Genomic DNA, 23,157 nt, shown 5'->3' with positions numbered 1-23,157 from the left:
AGGGTACAAATAAGTCTACATATTTATATATATGCATATATGTATGTGCATATACATGCATGTGTGATCAGTTATTTAAAGAAATAAAACAGCAAGAAAGAGAGAAGGCATCCTGAATAAGCAAAACACATGGTTCCCAAAGAAATAGCAAGGAGGCAGGGACGAGAAAATCAATTTGCCAAAAATCTGAGTTGTATCCCTTTTGATACTGGAGGTTTATGTATGTGTCCATGTGCATGCTCATGCACATGTGTGTGTATATCACAAGAATATACTCGTAAAGAGATATAATTAGAAATTATAAATAAAAAATTTTGGACAAATAAAAACATGACTACCATTATTTAAAATGCAGAGGAGATAGAACAACAAGTTGTTCACACACACAACCTCCAATGTAGTCATTTAAAAGCCTAATTTGAGAATGCAAATGAAAATACAAATGAGATGTATTTGAGAAGTACTATTTGATAAATACTTGAGTTCTTGGGACTAAAGTGCCAAAGCACTACAAAGGAAAACTGAGAGTCACCACATACAAATAGATATATCCTGTTATCATTTTTTAAAATTCAGAACTTAATTCTAAAAAAAAAAACAAAAACTAAAATTTCTAGGATAATAAAACACACTTATTAGGAAGCAAAGAGACGCAAAATGTAGAATTTGTCATATGAAGTGCTGAACGCTAGAATGCAATAAAGAAATGCCTGTATTGATCTGAAAATACTGTAAACCTGAGTCCTTTACCAAGCCAAATAATTATTTATACATGTAGACAACCTAGGCATTTCTCCCATTATTCAAACACACCAACAAACATGATTTCTGAAAAAGAATACTACTCAAGTATAACTCCAGCAAAATAAAATATATGTTTATATCCAAAAAAGAGAAAACCCTTAGACATAGACACACTAGAGAGAAGAGTAACCAGTAAAACCTAGTTACCTCAAAATGAGCTGACAAGACATTTCTAGGCTTTCATGCAACTGTTCAGAATAGATACTTTGAGAAACAAAAAGGCATAAGGAAATTTAAAAACCATATTTTTGAAAATCTGGAGCCAAAATAAAGAACAGTTTATAAAATTATAGATATTATGAAAATCTAGTTTCGAAAGACAAAAGAGGATGGATATAGAAATTTTTTAAATGTCAAAGAGTTTATTTTGTTCAGAGATTATAGATAATAATATGATGGAAAAGTATAGGCTCAAAAATGCTTACCAAAATTTAGGGTTACCTTTTGTGGAGAAGTGAGTGAGATAGAGCCACAGGAAGCCTTCCAGGGTGCTCCTCCACAGGGTGCTCACCAGGAATGTTCCTCATGCTGTGCTTTTGCTGTGAGCAATTTTCTGTAGGCACATTATATTTCAATTTAAAACTTTTTAAAAAAATGATCTCAGTGACTGGAAATAAGATCAGAAATTCCAAATTATTACAGGTAAAAGAGAACGAACAAAATTTTATCCAAGCAAAACTTTTATCAGTCAATCTAAAGAAATGAAAGACACATATAATTAGAAAATCATTAAATGGGATAGCACAAAACAAAAAATGATCACAATGAATGCAAAAGCATTCATCTTGCCTTCTAACAGAAAAAAAATTCTCTCCAATTGAGTAAAACTGCAAAACTCACCTCTATTATCTTTAAAAGAAAAGCACTTTAAAATAAAGAATAGATAAAAATATGTCAGGCAAATATTAAGAAGAAAAGAATATGGCAATATAAATATCATACAAGGCCAAAAGTAAGCAACAGTGTTGTACTCAGGGTTTAACCAGGGGAAAAAAAATCTACTGCAAGTATATTTGGTAAAGGGAATTTAATGCAGGGAACTATTCACAGGTGTAGAGGAACTGAGACGTCAAAACGAGGTGAGGGTTAGGTGATACTAGCTCACACCTGTAGAAAGTCAGACTCTATAATGCTATTGGGATGTTCTCTAGTTAATTTGATTGTATTCATGAAAAATAATTTTTTGTAAGTATGCCTGTCTGTACCCACCTGTCTCTGCTCTTGCTTTGTGAGGTCAGGATGGAGACTGCCAGCTATATTCCTTTTCTGTCAGCTACCTTTGTGTTAGGCTCTTGACTACAGAGAGTCCTGGAGGTAACATGTAGGACTGATAATTCTACTGGCTCCTTCACTTCTTCTCCTGTGTGATTCATCCTTCTGTTTCATAAGTAGTGGTGATTGCAGTCACATTTTTCTCTGACATAAGCAGAGCCCACTTCAGAGCATCCTTATTCAGCAGCCCCTCGAGTGTCTGGGTCCCGGGTCCATAAGGCCTCTCTTCTCTGAGCTGTTTCAGACTTCAACTGAATCGTGCTGCAGGTATCCTAGGGACTTCAGCTTGCAGCGGGCTTGTCATGATACTTCTCAGCTTCCATAATCACAATCACATGATCCAGTTCCCCTAATAATTCTCCTCTAGTTTGTCTACCTACCAACCTACACACGTATCTGCTACTAGTTCTGTCTCTCTGGAGAACTGTAATGAAAACTGATGTGTTAACTTGGGAAGAGCAAACTGACAAGATAGAGATATGATATAGACTTATGTAAGGACAATCCCCCTAAGGGTACCTAGTGAAAGAAAGCTACAGGCAAAGGCAACTCCAATGAAGGCTTCAAAACAGCAAACTCGACATGAAGGCTCCTTCTCTCAACTCAAAACCATAGCTATAGGATCCACAAGATAATGTTTGTTAAAGATGTTAGCTTTAGGAGAATTTCATACATAAAACACAGAATAAATGCACATACACAGACTCACACCAAATTGGTTTAATTTTACATCTTATTACTACAGATATAAATATGCTTTTAGCATTTTTGTCAGTTCTAACAACATAGAAGTGTTTATACTTTTTAAATGTGATATTGGTGTTAAAAACAAAATTAATGATTAAAAGTTTGAATTATAATTGCATTTTCACATTACTGTAGAGAATTTATCTTTGAACTAATAAGAGTATAACTTTTACTTTCAAAAGACACTTGTTAATTACTTCACATAGTTTAAAATAAGTTGATTGAGTTTACATTTTTTTGCCAGTGTAAGTTTACATTTTCAATTAAATATTTTAATTAGTTGTTCATAAGGTACCTTTTTAAAAGGCACAATCATTGGCAAGAACTTGAGACCTCCAAACACCATCTTAAAATTTAATTAGTTCATAATACATTTGAATGGATCATATTTTTTAGGACACCTCTTTCGGGAGGCTGATAAACAATTAAACGGCCAGTGCAAATATGAAATGTATTTTTTATTATTGTAAAATATTTTGTATATCATAAAGAACATAAATAAGATAGAGGTTTAAGGTATAAAAACAATTTTTAAAAAACTCATAAAGCTTCCATAAGATTAACTGGACATGAGCAATACAGTTGAAGCACTCCAGTGTTGCACACCTTTCCTCCCTATACCAGTTCCCCTCTAACCTACCAAGGGTAGACAGACTTCTAACATTTGTATGCATCAAGTCTTTGTTTACCATCATAATGTACGACTCTCTACATAATGTGCTATTTATATTTTAAATACATGTCTTTGACCTTCATGAAAGTGGTATTATGCTGTATGGTTTTACTGCAACTTGTCTTTTTCAACACTTTGCTCATGAGGTGTATTAAAATATACATAGTTGTACTCAAGTCTTTTTAATTAACACACAGGATCCTATTGTATGAATATATTAAAATTCATTGTCCTACCAATGGACTTCTGTTCATTTTTAAAGCTTTGCTATAAGAAATGTTGCTACTAGGAATAGTCTCAAACACAGTGCATTGGATGTATCCTTTGAATAGGTTTTAGAGTATATATATATACCTTCAATATTAAATAAAAACCAATTGTTTCACAAAATTTACAAGAATTTATAATCTTACCAGCAATGTATAAAATTAGGGTTGCTTGATGTTTTTACAATAATATTTTGTCAGAGTTCTTACTTTCTCCCATATCTGTATCATTTTCTGATTTGTCATTGATTCTTGAAGTTTTTTTCAAAATATATTTTTGATCTTGACCCTTTGTGAACCATGTTGAATACAAGTGGTGAAAGAGGGCATCCCTGCCTTGTTATAGCTTTTAGGGGGAATGCTTTCAGTTTTTCTCCATTTAGAATGATGTTAGCCATGGGCTTAGCATAGACAGCCTTTACAATGTTGAGAAATGTTCCTACTATCCCTATGTTTTCTAGTGTTTTGAGCATGAAGGGGTGCTGTATTTTAGCAAATGCTTTTACTGCATGTATTGAAATAATCATATGATTCTTAACTTTAAGTCTGTAGATGTGATGAATTACATTTATTGATTTCGGAATGTTGAACCAACCTTGCATCCGTGGGATGAAACCCACTTGATCACGGTGCACAATCTTTTTAATATGTTTTTGTATGCTATTTGCCAGAATTTTGTTAAGAATTTTTGTATCTATGTTCATCAGGGATATTGGTCTTAAGTTTTCTGTCCTTGAAGTGTCTGATTCAACTAAAAAGCTTTTTCTCAGCAAAGGAAACAATCAACAATGTGAAGAGAGAGCCTACAGAGTGGGAGAAAATCTTTACCACACACACTTCATATAGAGCACTAATCTCAAAATTTATAAAGAACTCAAAAAACTTTACACCAAGAATACAAATAACCCAATTAATAAATGGGCTAAGGAACAGAGCAGACACTTCACAGAAGATTTACAAGCAATCAGCACATATATGGAAAAATGACCAACATCTCTAGTATTAGAGAAATGCAAATCAAAACTACCCTAAGATTTCATCGCACTCCTATTAGAATGGCTATTATCAAGAATAAAAGCAACAACAGGCATTGGTGTGGATGTGGGAAAAAAGGCATACTCATACATTGCAGGTGGGATTGCAAATTGGTGCAGCCACTCTGGAAAGCAGTATGGAGATTCCTTAGAAAACTTGGAATGGAACCACCATTTGACCCATCTATCCCACTCCTTGGCCTATACCCAAAGGACTTAAAATCAGCATACTACAGAGATACAGCCACATCAATGTTCATAGCTGCTCAATTCACTATAGCCAGACTGTGGAACCAATCTAGATGTCCTTCAATTGATGAATGGATAAAGAAACTGTGGTATATATACACAATGGCATATTAAAGAAGAATAAAATTATGGCATTTGCAGGTAAATGGATGGAGTTGGAGAATATCTTGCTAAGTGAGGATAAGCTAATCTCAAAAAACCAAAAGCCAAATGTTTTCTCTGATAAGAGGATGATGATACATAATGGGGGAAGGGGGTAAGGAATGAATGGAGGAAGGACAGATTGTGTAGAGGAAATGAGGGGAGGCAGGGGGAAGGAAAGATAATGGAATGAGACAAATGTCATTACCCTATGTACATGTATGATTACACAGTGTGACTCTACTTTGTGTACAACCAGAGAAATGAAAAGTTGTACCCCATTTATGTACAATGAATCAAAAAATAAAGGAACAAATACAATTTGACTAATCATTGTTTGTATTAGAAATGTAACATCAGGAATTATATTAATGAAATTCACTGTAATAATACATTAAATGAGAAAAGCCACATGGTAATTTGAATAGATTTTTAAAGCATTTAGGGGGAAAAAGGTAACACATGCATTTTAACAAAAATTATCTAAACAAGGCATAGAAAAAATTTCTCCAATCGTTCACAAATGGAAAATAAATAGATAAAATGTACAGCCAATATTATACTTAATCTTGAATCCTTAGATGCAATTCCATTAAAGTTTGGGGAAAGACCCATAATCACCTCTTTTGCCTCCATTACTCATTAACTAAGTTAAAAACATATACTATGTACAATTAAAAACAGATTGGGTGGGGCGTGATGGCACAGACCTGTAATTCCAGCAGCTCAGGAGGCTAAGGCAGGAAGATTGCAAGTTCAAAGCCAGCCTCAGCAACTTGGTAAGGCCCTAACCAACTTAGTGAGATTCCATCTCTAAATAAATAAATAAATAAATAAGGCTGGGAAAGTGACTCAGTGGTTAAGCACTCCTGGGTTCAATCCCAGGTACCAAAAAGAAAAAAAAAAAAAAAAAAAAAAATTTAGGTGTTACAAAAGAAAAGATTAGTGGATCTCAAACATCTCAAACACAGCAATAAAAACTGTATCAAATGAAAAATGGGGAAAAAAAGACTAAAACATGAACACAGTGTCAGTGAGCTACAGGTCAATTTTTGTTAATCTAATATACTTGTGATTGTAATCCCTGAAGGTCAGAGGGATAGGCAGAAAAAACACTTTAAAATAATGGCTGAAAGTCCTCCAAACGGAAATAAGCTCTAAACCTACAGATACAAGTTATTCAATGAACCCCACAGTATAATCAACTGCTCAAAATCAGTAATTAAAAAAAATCTTAAAAGCAATCAAAGAAAAAATGACATGCTAAGCACAAAGGAACAAAGATGACAATGTACTCAGAAACAATGCAGGCAAGGACACACTGAAGCAATACTTTTAAGTAGTGAAGGAAGAAACCATCAACCTAGAACTCTATATTCAAGTAAAATATCTTTTAAAAGCTAAAAGCAAAATAAGGACTTTTTTCAGGCTTACACAGATAAAATAATCTATCACCAGCAGATCCTCACTATAAATTAGGCTAAAGGAAGAACTGCAGATAGAAATATTGATCTACAAAAAAAAGTAAAGAGTACTAAAAACTGACTACATGGGCAAATACATGTGTTTTTAATGGTTTGAATATTTTTATAAGGTAATTGATCATTCAAAGCAAAAAAATGACCATAATGCAGTGTGGTGTTTATAATATATGTAACAGTTATAATACTTAACAACAATAACACAATGATTGGGGGGAAAGAAACTGAAGTATTATATTGCAAGGTTTTTAACTATAAGTGATTTACTGTAATATCACTTGATGGTAGATGATTCTAAGTAAAGATGTATTCTATAAAACCAATAAGCCAATAAGGAAATGAAAACAAAATCATATTGGACTACAATTCATTTGCCCTTATCTCTTTATAAATTTAATTTTTATTAAAACTAAAGAGAGACATGCCAATCTCAATATGAAGATACATCTTAAATAACTGAGTGAAAAAATATTATCTAGGAAGTTTGTGAATAAATAATAACTATAAAAACTGACCAAGGCAAAGAAGGAAAATTTAAATATTTTATTTAAAGATGGAAAATATTATCTGAACTTATGTTTAATTTGCATGTAGAAAAAATTAGAGAAAATTTATTTTCAATTAATGTACCAAAATTCCTCTGATACATTCAAAAGCATTGTGGTACTTTTTGGGTTACAATGCCAGAACTGTGAAAGACCCAAACATTACAACTATATCCTTTTTAAATAACTGAATCTAAAACTGAATAAGCAATGAATAAACGTCTTGATGGCAGATAATGTAAATTCTCTTGTATCATAAAGTGCTTCACAGACAGTGTAAAAACTATTTTCATCTTCAGGACATATACCTACATAATTTGGGTTTAATGCCAGGCTAGAGATAAAACAGAAAAATATTAATTGTAACTATTAAAATACTTTGACTTATTAACAATATAGATTTAATGATTAATGAAATAATTAACATAATATGTAGCAATGAAAACTTTAAATTTCACTGACAATAAAACTTTCTTAGAATGGCAGTGATGACCAATGAGAAAATATAGTAGAAATTAAAGGAATGGTATTCACTATAGCAACAAAGTCATAAAATATCAAGGAATAAATAAAACAAAAATGTGGAAGTCATACCTGGAGAAAACAATAAAACATTAATGTAGGACATGGATGAAGAACTAAATTAGTAGAGAGATATCCTTGTTCCAGTATACAAAGACTTGATATTTTAAAGGTGCCAGTTCTCCAAAATTTAATCAGTGCAGCATGAAATACTGTTCTGAGAAAAGTTTTAGGTTTACAGAAAAATTGAACAGTCGAATTCTCATAATATCTCCCTCCTTTCACCCTCAATTTCTCCTATTACTAACATCTTATGTTGGTGTGGTACATTACAATTGATGTAATAATACTAATATAATGCTTTTAACTAAAGTCCCCAGTTCATATTAGAGTTTTATCTTTGTATTGTATTGTTTTGTTTTGGGTTGGTTTGGTTGGTTTGGTCTTCATTAATGCAAATTGTTGTATGTTTACCATTGTAGTGTCAGAGAACAGTTTCACTTCATTGCCCTAAAAATTACTTGCGCTCAACAGGAATTTGGACCTAAATTAAGGACCTAATTTTAAATTCTTTGAAAGGAGGGTGAGAAATGCTTGAAGACAAGATATTTTTGACAAGACAATAAGGAAAACTTGCCTCATCAAAGGTTAAAATTAAAACAAATACATACGAACTTAAAAATTTGCACAAATAAAGAAATGTGTAGTCAGATTATGGTACAGAAAAGAAATTCCCAAACAAAGCATATATTTATGGAAATAAAGGTAGGCATTTCAAATTAGTGATTGAACCAAACATAAAAATTAAATTTCTGCCATTACTTTTTATTTTAAAAACAACCTATGTTTAAATGTCTAAATTTAATAAAGTTATAAATGTTAACTAGAATATTTAAATAAAATAAATAATAATATCTGTTATGGTTTGAATATATACCCCAGAATTAATGTGTTGTAAACTTAAGCCCAAAGCAACAATTTTGGGTTTTAGGTGAAACCTAATGCTGGGATGAGTTTGGATCAGAACTCTCATGAATACATTAACATTATTAAAAAAGGGTTCCCAGGTATGGGTTCGCTCTTGCTCTCTTCTCTTCCGCTTTCTGCCACGTGAGGACACATCAAGAAGGCCCTCACCAGAGCAGATGCCAGTGCCTTGATCCTGGACTCTACAGTCTCCAGAACTGTGAGTCAATGAACTTTCATTCATTATAAACTGTCCAGACTCAGGTATTCTGCTGAAGTAGCACAAAATGGAAAAAGACAAATATCTTATTAAGTTGATAGACCATGACTTAACTTAGAGTAGTTTATTAAAATCTAGTGATTGAAACAATAAATTTGATTTTAAACCTTTCTGTACAGTTTAAGCCATTACTAGGAAGATAAATTTTGTAGTTAAAGTTTTTCTGAAAAAGGAAAGTAATGAAATTTCTTCCATAACTAGTCTCTCTCTTATCAGGGAAAAAAATACAGTTAATTCACACAACTTTTTCAAACAATAGTAATGCCGTTAAATTTCTTTGTGTAGTTAGTAAAAGAAAATTTTCCATTCAATTAAACAATTGTTTGCATGTCTAACAAGAAACCACAAGAAAATTAAAACATAATCTTGTGGAAAACAAGTTAAGAAGACTTTTTTAAAGTCTCGCCCTGCCAATAACCCACTGAAATTAATTTCCCAAATTCTGATTTTTTTCTCCAATGTATTCTCCACAAAAAATAGTTACATTTTTCATTGTTTTATTATAGGATGAAAAATGCAGTCATTGACTAATTTTGCTGTGGCACAGGATTAAACTGACTATATAATTTATTGTCCAAAGCAGGATTTGTGACTGTTGAAGGGGACCCCCTACTAATAATTAAACCAAAATCGGATGCATTAATGAGGACCGTCCCTAAAAACTAAGATGGATGATCACACTACATGTAAAACTTTGGATGATCTGTCCTCCTCAGTTTGATTCTCCACCAATGCTTCCTTACATCTCAAATTCTACGAATTTCAAACTAAGAACTTTCCATTTCTGCAATATGCCATGCTGCTTCACACTTTGAAAGCTTTGCATATTCAAAGTCTTTCAAGAGGAATTCCACTGAATGCTATAGAAACTCCTATGGAGCTTTTAAACACCAGCTCAGTTTTCATCTCTTAGGAGAAACCAATGCTAATCTTCTAGTGGTAACCATTCTCTTCATTATCAAAAAACAGTCATGGAGATAGGTACGATGCACATACTCGTTGAGTATACGCCATTAAGTCATTGAGTATATGAGCTGTGTATACCATCGTGTTTAACCTGAATAGCCTTGCCCCAAGGTAGACACAAAACTATGCTTTGGATATGTTGGGTGTGTCCATCTAAGGGTCATAGGTTTGAAGTTTGGTCTTCACTGTAAGAAGAGGGGAATAGTTGGAGGCCCGTAGTTCATTGATAGGGATTAAGGTAGCTTTCAAGAGACCCTTGAACTATCATAAGGCTGAGTTATTATAAAAGTGAACCTAACCCTAAATTATTCTCTGGCTTCCAATTTTGCAGTGTGATCTCTTGTTTGCATAGGCACTCCCACCACTGCCATCCACCATGAGGTCATACGGCCAAGGGGTCTCTCACCACCATGGCATACACCTGCTGTTTGGATATGCACCTTTTGAAACTGTTGAGTTAGACTTCTTTTCACTATAAAACTAGCCTGCTGCAGGACCTCTATGCTCTGGGAACTTAAAATCTGTGAAAACACTGAACATTGAAGATATTTCTACTATTTTGACTATTTGACTGGGTTTCAACTGTCTATTCCATTTCCTCACAGAACTCTGCCTTCTTTTTTTCTTTTTTTTTTCCTACCAGGGGTTGAACCCAGGTATAATTAACCACTGAACCACATCCCCCAGCTCTTTTAATTTCTTTTATTTTGAGACAAGGTCTAGCTTAGATGCTGAGACTGGCTTTGAACTTGCCATCCTCTCCTGCCTTAACCTCTGAGTCTCTGAGAATACAGGCATGTGCCACCATGCCCAGCCACAACTGCAACCTTCTTGAGGACAGGTATTTTAGTTGACCTTGGACTATATCTAGCAGCATCCTAATTCTCCTTTGGAGAAGCAGCCCTATACCACTGTACCTTCTTAGTAGGTGTATCAGCTAATTATTGCTGTATAACAAATCTTACTGAAAACTAGTGGCTTAAAATGTTAATTTAGCTCCTGAGTCTGTAGGTTGACTGGGAGACTCTGCTGATGTGAGCTGGTCAGGCTGTCTTTAGGTCACATCTATACCTTTATAGTCAGCTGGAGGACTAACTACAAGCTGATGCTTTGTGGCAGCTTTAAAATGCATCTGAAAATTCTTTCACAGTCTTCTTTTCAAAAAATATAGCTAATTCCACTCTTTGAATGCAGGCCAAATGTGTGACTCATTTCTAATCAAGAGAATGTGGCAGAGTGAAGATATGAGACTTCTAAGGCACTGCCACTTTTGACTTGCTTTCTTAGTTGGCTTGCTCTGTTTGAGTCAGCTGTCCTGTTGTCAGGATACTTAAGCAGCCTGTGGAGAGAGGCCCTTATGAGGAATAACGGAGGCCTCCAATCAACTTCCGGTCCACCAGTCATGTGATACAGTCACCTTGAAAGTGCATCCTTCTACCTCAGATGATTACAGCAAAGTCCAATGCCTTGCCTGAAACCTTAGAAACCTTCTGAGAGACCCCCAAACCTGAATATCCCAGCCAAGTTGCAACTGGATTCCTGATCTTCAGAAAATGTGAAAGAAGAAATGTTGATTTTTGTTTTAAGCCACTGTTACAGTTTGGATATGAGGTGTCCCCTTCAAAGCTATTATATTAATGCAGGAATGTTCAGTGGTGAAATGATTGAAGTATGAAAACTGCAACCTAGTTAGTCTATCCAGGTTTGACCAGACTGGATGGAAACTGTAGGCAGGTGGACATAGCTGGAGAAGGTAGGTCACTGGGAGTATACATTGAAAGATAGACGAAGCAGGGAACATTAATAGTTTCATCCTGATAATGAGAAGTTTGAAAAAGTGGAACATTTGTTTGTGATGCCAAGATTTCTGCAGCTTTCCCACTTCCTGTTCGATCTGGTAGGTAATCCCACTTCCTGTTCTATCTGGTATGTAATTTTTTTTTTTTTTTTTTTTTGGTAAACTACCACATGCTTTCTAACAAATGCATTTCTTTTCTAATCCAGTTAACTAGACTCAGTTTCTGTTGCATGTTACTAAAGAAGACTTCATTCCCAACCACATTAATGGTACCTTATACCTTAGTGTCATGAGACTCGAGTGTGTGACATGCTCCTAAAAAGCACTGGTCCCCCTTGTAAGAGGTAGGAACTAGAAAATGCCACAAGCAAAGCACTGAGAGATCCTTCAGAACATCACTGGCATTTAAAAAAACTACCTTTTAAAACTACTTAAACTTCCTTGAGTACAAAAGTAATATAAATGCAAAGCAATAGCAATTAATGCAATAGACCAAAATGCTATTTTCTGCAAAGCCTGAACTGTCAAGCAGCATTTCCATGTGGCAGTGCTGCTGTATGCCAGGGCTATCATGTGCCAAAAGAGGCCAAAGATTTTGGCAACTGGACCAAGTTCATATTGAAGCTTGGAAAGCAACCATCTCCTGCTTTCTGCTTTCCACTGACATATGGCAGCTTCATACCACTGTTCTATTGGCTCATTTATTGCAGTCGAGTTTTATAATCACTGCAGGCATGAAATACTTAATGAATTTCACTCTCTGCTGGTCATGTTTCCTCACAAATACACAACATCAATTGGGGATGACAGAAGGTATCAACTCCCTTCCTGGGTATTTAAACTATGAACAGTCATCTCTATGCAGAAAGAGTGCCCATGAACTTTTGAGAGCTTTGATTATGAAGACCTGAGAGTACATACAAATGCTGTATGATCAAATGCCTCCCAAAGATATTTAACTAGCTGACATTCAGCAGTTTCTAAAAGAAGGTCATTAGTGTTTCTTTTAGTTAGAGTTCCAGCAGTTGTCAATCAGGGACAGATTTGGGCACCTAGCAATAGAGACAGTGCACCACGTGGTTAAGGGCACAGACCTTTAATCCAAAAACTGAGTTCCAATCTAAGCTCCACTTCTTACTGTCTGAGAGATGTTCGAAAAGTTTTCTTAATTCTTCTGGGGTTTCAGTTTTCCCACTAATAAAGTTTTCAGTTTTCCCACTAATAAAGTTGTATCCAAAATGGAAACTACTCATAGGGTTCTTCTGAAAATTAAATACAACAACATGTGTAATTCACTTAGTCTATAGCTTAGAATATCAGATTTGTTCAATAAAGGCTCAATATTACTGCTTTTATTATTACAATTACTAATATTAATATCATCACACCTAGGAATCATTTAACATGCCAGCAGCTTCTAGGGCTGGAACTGCAAGACTTAGGGACACCTGACTCATTAAATCATAGCAAGGGGCTAATGTTGGTCCGTGTAGGACTAACATCAGCCTCCAAGGGCAGCAGTCTGAGAAGGTATGGCAAGATGCTATGGCTGAGAGCCAAGATCAGCACTGGATGCTGTCAGCATCAGACCTCCACAATTCATTTAGGTTGAACCAGGAATATCAAAAGTAGAATCTGAACTCAAGAAAAATGAGAACTCGCCTCATATATTGCAGGGCAGGGCTCCAGTTTGAGCAGTGCACTGGAGCTGAGCCTGGACTGGGGCAGAAAGCAAAACAGCAAAAAGGACCAAAGACTGATGCCCATCCAACAGAACAGAGATCTGACTTGGAAATTGGTAACTCTCCAAACCCATTCTGTCAGCAGAAGGGAGTGAGCTTGCATGGTGCTAACAAGACTGGTTCTACAGTAGACTGAGACAGTGTGATGTGAACCATTCCTCATTTGTAGGGATAATACCATCTCCCTCTCTGAGCTTAAGGAATAAATAAAATTGACAAACAAAGAGAAAACAGCCCACCATGATGGTACATCTGGCACAGCTACCAAATGTTCCAGAAGGCAGCAGGCTGATAAACTAAAAAAGGAGTCATCACCTGATTTGTCAGATACATGACATCAGAACTGCACTGTCCCTTCCCTGCCCCATGTGGCCGACATAACTGAAGGATCCCAGCACTCTTCCTAACTGCAGCCTTTAGTCACTCTCAACAGAATGCTCTAGGACCCTACTGGTCATGGTCGTTCTCAGTGGGTATCACAATGTGCATTTTAACAAGAAGCCCATTTGCACGTTTCAATTTAAGAAATTCTGTGAGGATGCTCTTATCCATTGGTGGTATTTAACATGTGAGTCCAAACCTATTTGCCAATCATGGCTTGAAAAGGGACTGAAGTTGACTGGTGCTGAAAGAATGAAGAAGTATAGTAAGAGTTTCTTAATAGTCTTCCAGAGTCATTTGATTCATGAGAATGTCCCCATGTCACCAGAACTAAGACCATCTTAGCCAGAGAAGATGGGGGGCTGGAAGAGAGGAAAGCAGACAAGCTATCTGGGAGGTAAAAGAGAAATTTAGAGTATGAGCACAGGATGAATATTATGCATTTCACTCTTGATTCCTATGACCTGGTTTGTCATTGTTTCCTTCACTGTTTGCTGATCTTCATTATTAGTTTCACTTCATCCACTTCATCATTTATGCTTTCGAAAAGATCAAACACACTCAGTTGTGCACAAGGAAAGGTGACTTTCTCTAGGTCATAATGGCAAGTGGGAGCTGCTCTAGTCATCCTGGGAACCCAGAACTGTTTGTTGACTAGAGGAAGTACAGGCTGCAGGCACAGGAAAAGGTGCAGGTTTGAGGAAACATTCAGGACTACTCCTCCCTGACTTGGAGAGAGTCTTTCTTAAAAACTCTGTGTGTGCTTTAGTGTGGGCAAGAATTGCATGCAGGTGAATGTTCACCCAGTAGATTTCTAGAAGTTTTGCTGCTTGTGGCTTCCTTCCATTATCTTCTGAAAGGGATGAAGCTTCTCTCCCCCTCAACCCATCCCTCAAATTCACATATCCTCTCAAAACTTGGCATATGATTTCATGGATCACAAGTTAATAACTCACACCTGGCACCTCTCCCTCACATTTATTTCTTTGAAACTACTACTGTAAACTCTGACCCTACCACTGTTTCTAAACAAACAGAGGTCACCAGATTGCATTCCATTAGTTGAAAACTAACTCATCTTTTGAACAATGAGCGTCCAGAGACAGTTTCTTCACTAGCCATGTGCACTGGAATTATCTGGAACCCCCAAGCATCTGTATTTTTAAACTTCCCCAGATAAAGTACAGCCCAGTTGAGATTGGCTAAGCAATATTCATAATTCTGTCTTCCCCTTCCCCTTCCCTCTGGCTCCTCTGGCTGAGAAGCTAGCAAGCCAAGCCTGGTAAATGAGAATGTAGCACATCTTCTATTTGTATGTTCTTCACTCAGGCATAAGCCTGGTCTAACCATAAACCCTGGACAAAGAATAAGAGACGCCAAGTTGTAATTAACACCTGTGGATAAACTGTGAACTTTGCCTCTGCCCCCCTCCACCATGGACGAAGGTCCTTCATGAGCAGGTTGGAAAAGGCCCAGTGACTCTCTCACAACATCTTTCATTGCTTGTGATCTGAAACTTCAGGTGAGTCACCTGATATTAGGTAAATTGGTGTTACTATCACAAGTATGTCCACTGATAGCTCCACTTCTGAACTGTGTGTGCACCCTATTTCCACACACAAAGATTTTTCCAGGCAACCTAATTTAAAGAAGTCACTTAGAAAAAGATTTAAAGTTCATAGGTATGGCAAACAAATTCAATGAATCATTTAATTGGAAGTCTTAAAGTTGAATTCAGAAGACAGTAAATTACATTTAATGGCTTCTTTATGAAATGTGCTTTTTTCCAAGGATGGTTGGCACAGTTTGGTGAATGTTTAATGTCTGTCTTCTCTTCTGGAATGTTCAGATCAGCTTGGTTGAAGAACCTTTCTGAATTTGGCTATGATACTTTGAAAAAAGTGTCTTGGCCATAAAGTTCCGTCAATAAAATGTTTCTTCTTATATCACAGTCCAGTGTCTCCAATTTTAAGGAAGGTCTCCTTCAGACTCAAATTTGTGATAATTAATTTTACTCATTAACAATTATATAAGTACCTATCTGCTATGCCTAAATTTAATGAATAGATGAAAGAATGAGTTCTGCCCAGCTAGAAAGAGCAGAGGAATATTGAACCCAATAGAACTGCAGTGTTATCACTTTTCCTAAGTAATCTATGATACCATTGCTTGAGGCAAGAAGTCTCATCATGTCTCAGAAAAGCAGAATTCTGTAATATTCAGTTTCATGACAGAACTTGGCTTTGAATGAATGGCCTGGATGACTACATGGAAAAAGTCTGGGAACATCTTTAAAACACACACAAATCAAGTAACTAAAATCCTAAAACTTTTCATAGTACACAAATGATTCCTGAGGTTCACTTTATATATTGTAATTATAAAATGTGGTTTTAATGAGAGATACATCTTTATATCTCAATGAGAACATACTTCTTGCCCACAGAAAGAAGAGTTCCAAAAATGATATGATAACCAGTTACATGAAATATCATAGCTTGTGAAGTATTCATGTTCACATTCTCACTTAATCCTTAAGTTATGCTCAGTCCAACTTTGAGGGAATTGAGGTTTGAAGAATCCAAGTAGCCTGTCCCAGGTCATGACATTAGGAAATGGCAGAGCTGGAACCCCAAAACCAGCCTGTCAGACTCAAAGTCCACCTCTACCACCATCCTCTTCCCAACAACAGTAAAGGCCCCCATCGACTGACCACTTACTTTGTCTGAGGCATCTTCCATGCAATATTCTATATAACATGATAGACAAACAACAAGGAAAGCATTAACATCTGAGTCCTAGTAAAGTTCTCTTCCTCAGATTCATACAGCAAGTGTTAGAACTAAGGTTTAAATCTAGGAATTAATGCCCCTGTTCTTTTCACTGCCCCTATGCCCTTCATCCGCAACAGAGACCTTCTCTCCACATAACTCTGAACTTCTCAACAGTGATATGCAGCACTGTAGCTGATGCAAAAGGCCAACCATCACATCATCCTAATATGTAATACAGGAAGCTAGAATGTTTCTCTGTCTAGGTCAAGGGTTCAAGGATATAGGGACATTACAATTAGAAGATGTGGGTGGATGTATCATTCTAACACTTTGATGTCTTATTTTCCCCATGAGCCTGTGATCTAGTTGACCCTCACAGAGAACCTTAGCAAGCTTATATAAGCTATGTCCAAGCCCTGTATTCCAAAAGATAGAGTACACCAAGGACAGAGAACAGGATTCAGACACAAAAGGCAATGTTTCTCCTCTGCATAGCAATAACCAACCCAAAAATATCAAAGAAACAATTTCCATTCAACTCAAAATAGTGGAGAAAAATTCTAAAATAAACTTTACCAGAAATGTATGACTTACATGAAGAAAAAGATAAAAATTTTATTGAAGAATATTAAGTGCTTTCATTCTCCAAATGTAATAGATAAATTCAATGTTTTCCCAGGGCTATTTCAATCAAACAAAATTTTTTGATCAAATCCTGACAAAATAGTTCTAAACTTCTTCTAGAAAAAATAAAATGTTTAAAGATCAGAAATGAGGTGATAATTGCCCTACTAGTTATCAGAATATACTATAGAAAAAGCTGAAATAAACACAAATGTTGTTTTGGTTCAAGAACAGAGAATATATCAGTATGAGAGAAAAGTATTTTAAAACACACTGGTGAACCAGACATAGTGGTGCATGCCTACAATTCTAGTGACTGGGGAGGCTAAGGCAGGAGGATTATAAGTTCAAGGTCAGCCTCTGCAACTTAGCAAGGTATTAAGCAACTTAGTGAGACCCTGTCTCAAAATAAAAAATAACAAGGGTTGGGACTATATCTTAGTGGTGAATTTCCCCTATTATTTAATACCCAGTACCAAAACAAAACAAAACAAACACTCTGATGGGTCTGTATCAACTTACCACATAATAAAAATGAATGTTTCATTCAATGGTAAAGGAAAATTATTCAATAAATTATATTGCAGGAATTAGCTCTTTTGGGGGGATAATTAAATATTTTATTCACAAGCTGCTCAGATTATTAAAGAGCTTAAGGCTTTAAAAAGTACAAGTATTAGAAGAAAATAAAGGAAAATTATTAAGTGAGGCCTTCTTATGATTTCTTTAGAAAATGAAGCTGTAATGCAAATGATTAATAAATTTGACTGTATTAAATAAATTTATATTAATTCAATTTAAATTAAAAGTATCTCTAGGATAAAAATCAAAAATGTACAAGATGACAAAATATTTGCTATACATAACACCAAGTTTCATTATCCAGAACACTGTAAAAAGACTTTAAATCAATGAGGAAAAATAGAGCAAAAAATATGAGTTTCCATTTCAACAAATATGTACCATAAGAAAATATGCTCAGCTTCACTCATAATCCCTCCTATTTCAAAAAATGTAAACATAAATCACAATGAAATACCATTTTTCACCTATTTCATTGACTAATTCAGGCTGGTTACACCCAAGATTGGAAATATTAAAGCGATCTCATGCACTGTTAGTAAGGATATAATCTTTTTAGAGAAAAATTTGGCAATATCCATTTACATTAAAATTGGCATATCCTTTGACTCAGCAATTATTCTCAAATTCCTAGCCTAGAGGAAATAATTACATATGTATACCAAGAAATTTATTCAAGGATTTATAGCATTATTACTATTAATAGATCCAAATCTAAAATAACATAAATGCCTATTAGAAAGGCTATGATTACACAAAAAATGATGTGATCAGACAATTGAATCCTGTTACTCATGAAAACTATGAGACAGATTTTATATACTAATAGGAAGAGCTTCTGCATACTTTGAAGTAAAGGAGAACAAGGTGCAGAACCCCTCAAGAAATACATGATTATCAGTGTGTGTGTAAGGCAAATGAATAAATCTATATAAGATTATGTAACATACAAAAAAATACATCTATATGTTCCTAAATGCACATGCATTTGCCAATGCATATACTAATTTAGGAATGGTGGATGGCGTATATTGCATCAGAACAGGGAAAAAGGGAGCTGGTGGTAGAAGGGTCTGATTAGTAACAAACCCACAGGCATAGGACTCACCCACACTCATCAGCTCTTGTCCTTGAGTCTGTCCTTTGGAATGAATGTCTCCATTCTCTTGAGTTCAGTTCATAAAATGACTTTTTAAAGCCAGTATAACCGCCATAAATTGCATGATAATTTTATCCCATAATTCAATTAGAATTCTTTGTCAGACAATATATACTTGCAAGAAAGTATTCTGTGAAATCAATAATAGAGTCAGTTATTACATGGAAATTTCAATTGCAGCAGACCCTCATGGGGGAAAGGGATATTAAAGGGCAATCATGTAGAACAAATAATGTTTGGCCACAGATTAACTTTTCTCATTGATTCTGCTTTCAATATAGATGTAATTATGTTTATTTTAAACCCTTAATTGTTACTTACCTTGCATGTCTTGACTTCATGTTTGCTTGTACAGTTTTAGTAATGGCAATGTAATCTACTATTAGTTCATTTATGGGAACTCTTTCCTCTCTCTGGTCATTCTTTTGTACTCAAAATACAACTACATTATTCACATGTAAACCGTGAAATAAGAATGCAGGATCTTTTTGACTGCCCAGAATAAAATTAACCTCTGTCTTCCCATCAAAATGCTGAATCAAACAAAAACTATCCCCAGTGTTTTGGCTTGGGGTGGGGATACATTGGTTATTTTGTTGTACTTCCTCACTCTTAGTTGCCCCTTCCCCATATTCCTTCCCCTTTCAAATTTTCCTCTAAGTAAAAATGTTTATTTCAGTTATTTCCTCCTCAGCTGCCACAGATCATTTTTGGAAGATAGAGGAGGGCATATTTAGGCATACAGATGCACAGGGTGTCCCAGAGTATTATTAACAGACAGCAGCACCTCAGAGTCAATAATGCATACTGAGGACGTGACGGTAAAGGAAACTACAGGGAGATTTGTTAACATCTATTCATTCTATTTATTAAAATAAGTACAGCTTTTTCCCTGCCTCTTCCTTCTTCCATCCTTTTCCCTCCCTTCTTCTATCCCCTTTAACCTTGAAGGTAAGAGCAGTGAAAGAGAGAACACCAAGTTTGGGTTTGATTTTGGCTCTATAACTTACCTGCCTGTGAATGTGAAACATGGCCCATGGTCTATCTGCCTGCACCTTGGGCTCCTTGTCAATCATCTTGGAATCCAATTCCAAGATGCACAACCACAGGGTCTCTAAGAGTTTGAGTGTATTGTATATGTTGAACATACAGACTGGGGTTTAGTGGGTATTTCATAAAAGTTAGTCCCTGTCCTCCTTTCTAGTGGTATTTGCCTTGTAAATTTTACTTCCAACTGTGAAACAGAAATTTGGGCATTAAATGAATTTCAAACATCAGCAAGCATATAGGTTCAGTGCCCTAGTTAAGACCTAGGTATGCACAAATAGATATCAAATTTATAAGCCAAAAATTCTTAGGCAATAACAAGATGAATGCTTGCACTATACAAAAAGATAATGAATGAGTGTTGATAGTTATGCAGCAATTTAATTACATTTATAAGACCTGAAGGATCAAGATAGAGAAATTAGGACTTCTGGTACTGGGTAATATGGTATAGAACATTAAATCCTCTCTTTACCAAAGGTCAATACCAAGTCTCTGAAAACAATAATAATAAAAGAAATTATCTGTGCACTGGCAATAGGAGGTTGTTTAGGGGGAAGGTCACAAACTGAAGACCTAGCTATAACGAAAGTGAGTTTTGTAGGACTTTTCCTCTTTTATCTCCTGGCTTTCAACAAAGGGTGTTCCCATTGTGGGACTTGACTATACAAAGGCACAAGCAACAAAACCTCCGAGAGAACTATCCTTTAGCCAGAGAACCAGAAAAAGGGGTACATGAAAACAGGAGTGTATAAGGTCAATCCCTGTTTGCTTGCTTGTTTGTTTTTTTTAATAAAAGCTTAATTTGGAAAACATTTGTATTTATAGAAAAGCTGCAGAGATAGAATGGAGATTCTAATGTACCTTCACACCCCATTTCTCCCACAGTTAACATCTTAACATTACCATGTCCATTTGAGAAAACCAAGAAACTGATATTGTTACATTGCTATTAATTAAACTCCAGTCTTTGCTTGGATTCACTGGTTTTTCCACTGAAGTCCTTCCTGTGTTCTAGGATCCAATCCATGATAATACACTGCATTTCATCATCATGCATCCTCAAACTTCTTTGGTCTATGACCCTTCCTCTGTCTTTCCTTGTTTCCTGTGGCCTTGAGAGTTCTGAGGAGTATTAGATGGATATTTTTGATGTTTTCCTAGTACTTCTACTGGACTTAGGGGTTTTAGGGAAGAACATTGAAGAGGCAAAGAGTCCTTTACATAACATTATATAAAAGGGACACACAAAAAACATAACATTGCTGGTGATACTAACTTTGATCACCTGACCAAAATAGTGTTCACTGGGTCAGAAGCAAATCATTAAGTCTAATCAAGCTGAGTGGGAGAAGAATCTACACAAATTATTTGGAATTCTTCTGGAAAGAAGATTCATCACTTATACCCATTTATTTATTCATGTTTTAAGGATGATCTCAGTTCTGGCCTATATAAGGTGGTGACAAAAGAGAAAGAGAAAACTTTTTCGCAAAAAGAAAACTTGTCCTTCTGGTTAAAGGAAGTGGGAAAAGAAGATTCTGTAACCTTGAAGTGAAAGGGGAATCCCCATTCTTATCTTCCTTCTTTTCCCTCACTGCTTTGCCTGATTGCATAAAACTATTCAGCAGCATTTCTGTCTAAAACTTTTAGAGAAACACCATATTCGTGTCCAGAGGATTAGATAAGGGGGATCCTGGGTTCCACAGGCAGTGGGGGAAATGATGGAGAGTAAAGAAATGAATGGGGGTTTTCCTAACTCTGCATATGAAGTGACACCACTCCCAGACTCACACTGAGCTGCTCTTGTGTGACAGACCCACAGCAGGAGAGCAAAGGCATTGAGAACTGAGCTGACATTGGAACCCTGCCCACAGAAGGGCAGAACCTGTAGTCTGAATATGTCCAAGTCCAGTGCCTGTGAAAGTAAAAGAAAAGGTCTTTGCTGAAGGATTTTAACAGGATCCAGCTAATCATTAGATTCAAAATACCCAGGATAAAATCTAAGATCACTCAATATACAAAAACAAAACAAAACAAAAAAGCCAGCAAATGTGAACAATTCTAAAGAAAAAAAAAAAAAAATGTCAACCCTGAAATAATTGATATACTAAAATTCTTAGAAAAACCTTAAAACAATTATTATAATCATGCTCAAAGAGATAAAAAATAGACATTATAGAAATAAATGGAAAGACCAATGTTGCTAGCAAAGAAATAAAAGCTATAGAAAGTGATTCTTCTAGAACTGAAAAATATCTGAAATTAAAAAATCATTCAATGGTCTCAAAGAGGAAGACAATGTGTTGGTTTACCTGAAAACTGATCAAAGAATTTATTCAATTTCTACAACAGAGAGAATAAAAATTGAGAAAAAAAAATCAATCTAGGAGATCTATGGGGCAAAATTTAAAAGAACTAACCTTTTAGTATTGAAATTCTAAAAGTAGGGGAGAAAGATTGTAGTGCAGAAAAATGTTGGACAAAATTACAGAAAACACAAGTTTGGTAAAAGACATACTTTTACATCCAAAAGAATGGGGAAAAAACACTGAAAAGTACAAATTCAAAGAAAACCAAACCCACTTACATTATAATCAAACTACTGAAAACTACAGATGAAGACACATATCTTCAAAGCAAACAGAGAAAATGACCCATCAGATAGAAGGGAACAAGAATTTGAAGGATTGCTGATTTCTTACTAGAAACCAAGGTTCTCAGAAAGCAAAGGGGTTATATCCATAAAGACCTAACAACCCAAAATTCTATATCCATTAAAAATATCCATCAGTAGTGATGGCAGAAGAAAAAAATTCTCAGATGAAGGAAAATGAGAAGAATTCATTGCTACAAGACCTTTTCTTAGATAAATACTAACCAGAATTCTTCAAACTGAAATGTGCCTTGAGGGAACCTTGAATTTTAGGAATAAAGAAAGAGCACAGAAATCATAAATATTCCAACAATTACAATAAACTATCTCTTGAGTTTTTACAAATATACATACCTATCAAAAGCAAAAATATAAACATTATCTGGTCGAATTTTCAATGTATGTGAACATAACACACAGGGGGGAATAGCATTACCTAGATTAATTG

At 35.4% G+C, this 23,157-nt stretch overlaps 1 long non-coding RNA gene across 4 annotated transcripts in view; it reads right to left on the bottom strand.

Annotated features, from left to right (window-relative positions):
* The window catches only part of LOC306654984, an 87,251-nt gene that overhangs the window by 60,868 nt on the left and 3,226 nt on the right, over positions 1–23,157 (bottom strand). For all 4 annotated transcript variants that reach the window (XR_013762144.1, XR_013762145.1, XR_013762146.1 and 1 more), the window contains exons 2-3: positions 18,956–19,136; positions 1,246–1,411 (exon numbers count right to left, since the gene is read on the bottom strand). This is a non-coding gene — a long non-coding RNA (uncharacterized lncRNA). The remainder of the gene's footprint in view (positions 1–1,245; positions 1,412–18,955; positions 19,137–23,157) is intronic.

Source organism: Sciurus vulgaris (assembly GCF_902686455.1).
Source record: "Sciurus vulgaris genome assembly, chromosome: 2".
In the NCBI taxonomy this organism is placed as follows: Eukaryota; Metazoa; Chordata; class Mammalia; order Rodentia; family Sciuridae; genus Sciurus; species Sciurus vulgaris.
Note: the sequence above shows the minus strand (reverse complement) of the source record. Positions and strands in the feature narration are given on the sequence as shown.